At 37.0% G+C, this 6,659-nt stretch overlaps 2 long non-coding RNA genes across 2 annotated transcripts; one reads left to right on the plus strand and one right to left on the minus strand.

Annotated features, from left to right (window-relative positions):
• The first annotated feature begins 1,028 nt into the window (after positions 1-1,028).
• Positions 1,029-4,481, plus strand: LOC106534855 (uncharacterized). Its single transcript, XR_001312394.1, has 2 exons — positions 1,029-1,143; positions 4,368-4,481. It is a non-coding gene; the product is annotated as an uncharacterized LOC106534855 (long non-coding RNA).
• LOC106534854 (uncharacterized) lies at positions 4,051-6,186 on the minus strand. Its single transcript, XR_001312393.1, has 3 exons — positions 6,029-6,186; positions 4,592-4,717; positions 4,051-4,473 (listed from the first exon to the last, which is right to left on the minus strand). It is a non-coding gene; the product is annotated as an uncharacterized LOC106534854 (long non-coding RNA).
• Positions 6,187-6,659: the final 473 nt, after the last annotated feature.

Genomic DNA, 6,659 nt, shown 5'->3' on the forward strand with positions numbered 1-6,659 from the left:
ACACACACACACACACACACACACACACACACACACACACACACACACACACACACACACACACAAAACCTTGTTTTTTATATCCTTGTGGGGCCCATCCATTGACTTCCATTCATTTTTTCATGATTTTATATCCTTTTTTTGGCCACTTCAGTAGAAAACAAAACTGACAGTAAAGAAGAAAGGAAGGAGAGAAATATAAGAACTGTGGAGAGAGAAACTGATCCAGCTACTCTGTCATACAGGTCCTCCCATTTCCTTTTCAACAACAAATCATTTTCTATCACCACCATGAATAGCTAACACTGAAAGTCCAGTCTGTTCTGTTCTGTACTTTTGTTATACATTTTAATTTCCTGTAACGTTGAGAATGTCTGCTCAGCATTTAGCTTGTAAGACGCTTGTAAGATGCTACAGAAACCTATTTTCCCGGTTCTGACTCCTGCTCTCTGATCAACCAACGAAACGATGAGAAAATGTTGACGCTGTCTGAGTCCAGCTAGCAGGCTCTGAGGTCTTCACCTCAGCATCTGATTGGTCAAAGCAACAGTCTTTCTGCGTGTTACACCCTCCAGGTGCCTTCGCTGTTCGTTCTGAAGGCCTGAGGCAGATTTCTGGACCCTAGCAACAGATGATGATCGAAATATGATTGGATAAAAGCTCTAAATAAATACAAGCTGCTGGACGCTGCTCAGCCAGGAGAAAAACTATGACACGAAGACTAAATAAATAATAATATTAATAACCATTATAATAAATGTAAAATATTCTAAAATGTAGTGATTCTGATTGTGTTTAGGCCAGCAGAGAAGGCTTTGCTGGCCCTGACGGCACACCACTGCTGCAAACATGAGGAAATGAAAACCAAAACCCACAGTATATAATTGTAAGGCACTCTGAATGATTTAGAAAATGTAACAGCGTTCAGATGATTCTGTTAATAAATGTAAAAATACCAAAACACATTTGAAAGATAGTTTGACAAACTGGCATCACATACATTCAAGGTAAAGAAGCAGAAACACAAATAAACAATACACAATTTTTATCAGTGACTTTATTAAAGAAACCAAAGAAGAGCACACTCGACTATATGAGGCAGCTCAGTTGGTGTTTTTAAGAAAACAAAGGGATTGTTTACAGGTGTTTTCACATCTGATTTAGAAAGCGCTGCTTCTTACAGCTACATTCACCATCATTATTATGACAGTGAGGGATGAGCTGAGAGTGGTTTTGGCTAAACTGTTATCATAGATATCTTTATTTACCTAAGATAGAAACACGTGATCCAAGAACAAAAGTAAAAAAGTACTCTGTGAAATGGTCAATCAGGATTTATTGCAATTGCAGACACACATCATGTCACACAGGGCAGTGGTACAAAATGTATGCAATGAGGCAATCTCAAATACACACATTTATACAGTATGTTATCCAGACAGACAATAAACATCTCTCGTTATGCTGAAGCTGGGCCAAGGAGAGAAAGATGTTTGATAAACAGCAACAAGAATGATTACTTCTAAACACTTATTGTCCTGGTTGTGAAACACTTTATCTGAGAGAAAACTCTGTCAGAATGCCCCAGGGCAGCTGTGGCTACAGTGTAGTTTGCCATCATCAGTGTGTGAATGTGAGTGTGAATGGGTGAATGTCTGTTAGTGTAAAGCGCTTTGGGGTCCAGAGGGTCTTGAAAAGCGCTCTATAAGTTCAGTACCATTTACCATTTACCAAAACAGGATAAAGAGTAAAATCATAAAACACGATGATATTTTAAGGCTACCAAAAGAGGTCACTGACTCGACCTGAGAAGTATGTGGGACTTCAGAGGATAAGTTATTTTTCCGAGACACTGTAAGACAATGCAAACGGGATAAAAACTTACAATTGCCTCCCTTAAATACCCTTTCTCATAATTGGAGTCACCTGTGTAAATGGTAAATGGTACTGAACTTATAGAGCGCTTTTCAAGTCCCTCCGGACCCCCAAAGCGCTTTACACTAACAGACATTCACCCATTCACACTCACATTCACACACTGATGATGGCAAACTACACTGTAGCCACAGCTGCCCTGGGGCACACTGACAGAGGTGGGGCTGCCATGCATCGGCGCCACCATCAGTAGGCAAGGTGGGTGAAGTGTCTTGCCCAAGGACRCAASGWCTGAGACGGCTGGACGGGGGATCGAACCAGTGACCTTCTGGTTCCAGGACGACTCCCCTAACCACTCCGCCACAGCCGCCCCAGAGGTCAAGGGTCACTGAACTTACCAAACCAAATTTGAGTTTCAATAATTAGGTTTAAATTATTTGAAATCAATAATATGACAGCAGTGCCCAAATTTATGCACCTGCCTAATGTGTTCAACCAATTATTGAACACTTTCTGTAAATCATATAAACTTCATTTCACTTCTCAAATATCACTGTGTTTGTCCCCTATATGATATATTAAACTGATTTTTTAAATCCAATCAATGATTTATAAAGGTATATCAGGAAAATTAACAAGGCTGCCCAAACTTTCGCACCCCACTGTATCATGTATGTGAAACATCCTTGAATTGCCTCTGCGTGCTGGGGCACTGGTAAATTCTGCTTTTTGTCAGTCATTTTGGACCCAAGCAGCAAAATCAACTAGAATGTGAAGTGCTCATCATCACCTGATTATGTTGTTATTCTGACTGGTAAAATGGAGCATTCTACTAGAATGCTCCATCAGGATATGATCAGGATATGTCTTTTAACCCCCACATTAAAAATGTTACCAGGACCGCCTTCTTCCACCTGCGTAATATCACAAAAATTAGAAACATTTTGTCCAAAAAGGATGCAGAAAAACTGATTCATGCATTTATCACATCTAGACTGGATTACTGTAATTCTTTATTATCTGGGCATCCAAAAAAACTCTTTGAGAAGTCTTCAGTTGATTCAAAAAGCTGCTGCTAGAGTTTTAATGAGAGTTGGAAGGAGAGATCATATTTCTCCAGTTTTAGCTTCACTCCACTGGCTCCCTGTCAAATTCAGAATAGAATTTAAAATATTACTCCTAACATACAAAGCTCTTAACAACCAAGCTCCATCATATATTAAAGATTTTATTGTTCCATACTTTCCTAACAGGGCATTTCTCTCTCAGACTGCAGGTTTACTTGTGGTTCCTCGAGTTTCTAAAAGTGGAATGGGAGGCAGGTTTTCAGTTATCAAGCTCCTCTCTTGTGGAACCAACGTCCAGTTTCTGTCCATGAGGCTGACACTCTGTCTACTTTTAAGATTAGACTGAAGACTTTCCTTTTTTGATAAATCTTATAGTTAGACTTAGGTTTCCTGAATTCTTCATTTCTGCTGCTATAGACTTAGACTGCTGGAGCATAAACTGAGCACATTTCTTCACTCTGCTGTTGTCTTTAGTCTCTCTTCTCTACATGTTCACTGTAATTATTTCTATCTATAACACATTTTTTCTTTGTCTCTTTTCCAGAAGTAGGTGCACCTGGACCAGTTCTTCTGTGTTTACCTGTGTCTCTTTCCTGTCCCCCAAGGCAGAAGGCCGCCTGCCCTGAGCATGGTTCTGCTGGAGGTTTCTTCCTGATTTGCAGGGAGTTTTTCCTCTCCACCGTTTGCTCAGGATGGGAGACTATGATTAGGTGATTCAACGCAGCCTGCTGGTTTCTTCTTTAGATTGTTCTTTTTATGTACAGTGCCCTGAGACAGCGTATGTTGTGACTTGGCGCTATATAAATAAACTGAATTGAATTGAAGTGAATTGAAATTGAATTGAATTGAATTCTATAATTCATGGTAAAGTGATGAAGAAGGAAACAACGTTTACAAATTTCTCACATTTGGACTTTTAATTACCAGTAATTTGTATCAAACTACACAGTACTGAAACTGAGTCTTACACCCAGACTTCATATCAACATGAACTTAACTTAAGCTAAAGGCTTTTTTGATAAATGTATTAGTTTAACGTGGTCTGTGTCCAGCTCCCTGTACAGCACAACTAAAATAAATCAAATGAAAGTTGTTCAAAGACTCCTGACAATTTTAATTATTTTTATTGATAACAACAAAAATGCCATCTGCATTTGTTGCATACATGCAGAACAGAGAACCAAAACTCACAGTATGCATTTGTAGATCACTATGAATGATTTGTTGATGTGATGACATTCAAGTGATTGTGATTCTGTTATTAAATGGTAAAAATACCAAAACACCTTTGAAACATAGTTTGACAAATTGGCATCCTAAAGAAAATGTACCAAAGCAGAAGCTCACATAAACAATACACTGAGTTTGTGTCATTATGATTTTATTAAAGAAACCAAAGAAGAGCATACAGGACTGTATGTAGAGGTGTCTTCACATCTGTTTAGAGAGCACTTCTTGCAGCTGCATTCACCATCATTATCATCATGACAGTGAGGAATGAACAGATGTTTTCCACAAAGTTTGTGCTAAGCTGAAAAGAAAAATAAATACATAAATAAATAAATAAAACCAAAACAAACATTTAACCTGTTTATGTACGCATTATTAGGAGAGTAAGTGAAGTTTTTTGCCACTTTATTTATTCTCACCTGGAAATGGTGGTATGCATCTGTAATCACCACATCCATTGCGGCAGCATCTACGAGGTTTGCATGGGTTGAAGATGCCGCACGGAAAACAACGCCCTGGAGGATATGGACAGTCAGGAGGAATTGCTGAGGAAAATGAGAAAACAATTATTTGTGAAGTCAGACAAATATGAGCTTTGATAGAAACTCTAATTGCTTTATCATTTTAATTTAAATAGATTGAACACAATCTTTATTACAAACTTTGTTATTTATTGTGTCTCTCCCTTTGAATAGGAGGAGCACAACCAGATATGTAATCAAGCAAACAACATTTGTCAGCTCCAGGGCAGTTTGTGTCATACTGACATGGTTTTAAAGGAGAAAAATATTTAGAGTGCTTTGGATGTTGACCTGGTTTTAGCAAAAATCTGAGAGGTAATGAGAGAGAGCGTAATTTCTGCAAAAAGCTCACAAACCAAAACTCAGACAAATGAGACGTGAGAATTGTTCATTTTAATTGTCCACTATTGAAGGTAGACTGTCTGTTTAGCAAAATTTCTCATGAATAACTTTAAAGTTTAATGAAACGTTCAGAAAAAAGTCTCACTTATTGAGATCACTTGCCAAAGTTTTACACTAAATCTCAATAAAGTTTTTTAATTTTGTCCGTGATGTTTGGATTAAGTCCTGTAAATTTAGGTTTATTCAGTAAATCAAAAAGTTTTTATTCATTTTTTTGCTTTGTTTTACTGTGATATGTTGCATAAAATTTTCTGTTTTCTTTTATTGTTTTCAGTGAGTAAGGGATTTAATTTAGTAGTTCCTGTACATCGTTTGCACAGAAGATGGCAGTGTAGTGCCAGCGGTAATACTGTAGGTGTGGTTACCTGGCTTTCAGATAGAGAGAGGTTTAATTAGTGTCAGCAGCTGTTTGCCTCAGTTTGCCCCTCAATTTATTTTGTTTTGGTTTTACTTTTTTATCCTTAAACAAGATTATGTGCATAAATATTTAAAATGAATTTAAAATATGTAGTTAAAATATTCACATGGCTTTAGTAGCAGGTTATTAATTAGAAAAAATAAGAAAAAATTTTCATGCTATAAATTTTTGGATTATTTTACACTTTTTTTGTTTTCATAAAAATATTCCCCTTTACGTTCATCAATCCAAGCTTGATATAACTAAAAACAGTTTTTGATAAATAATACCTTTGATTTTAGATGGATGCAGTATAGGATCCAAAATCAAAGTGACAGCATTTTTCATCTCCAGGGCATTAAAAGTCATAGTTACATGGATGTGCAAGCAGCTCAGTATCAAAGTCTATTGGGCATGGTTTTAGAGAAAAGTGGGCTTAACATTCTTAAAGTTATCACATTTCTACATTGGTTAAACAAACAAAAATATAAACAAAAACATAATGAAACATATGGAAGAAGAGAAATCCAACTTACCATGTATAGAGGGCACAAACAGACAAGCTGCTATAAGCAGAGCAGCCACTGTAAAACAGAGATTCATGTTGATTTCTCACAATCAGAAATGAGCTCAGAACTCTTGTTTGGATGAAGATCCTGGAACAGAAACTGCAGTCTGAGCAGCACAGAGGATGCTGGGTCCTTGTGTCTGCAGAAAAAAAGATATATGGTCCCAACAGACACGCCTACATTCTTCATTGTGGAAGCCAATTTTAGAAATTCTTTTAGTTATCAGAAGGTAAGGATCAAATATTTTCAGCTATCTAGGAGTTTTTCCTTGTTCAGTTGTGGCTAGTTGTTTTTGCAATATTGTCAACAAACTTTAAAAAAATATATAATTCGATCCAAAAAGTCATGCATGCAATGCATTTGACCACTTTTAAAAAAACCACCTTAAAGACCTTTCTAAAAGGTTTACATGACACAAACTATAATAATTTAAAGAACTCTGGTGTCTGGGCTCCTAGAAGTTCATCCATCCATTTTTCTTACTGGTTTTTCATATTTGGTTGATGAAGCTGGTGACTGAATATAAACCTGTGACTCTTTCTGGAAGACAACAGCTTAGACCACTGCTTTACTAAGAAAGTTAAAAGTAATTTAACTA

This window comes from Austrofundulus limnaeus, unplaced genomic scaffold, assembly GCF_001266775.1.
Source record: "Austrofundulus limnaeus strain Quisiro unplaced genomic scaffold, Austrofundulus_limnaeus-1.0 Scaffold1286, whole genome shotgun sequence".
NCBI classification, from domain to species: domain Eukaryota; kingdom Metazoa; phylum Chordata; class Actinopteri; order Cyprinodontiformes; family Rivulidae; genus Austrofundulus; species Austrofundulus limnaeus.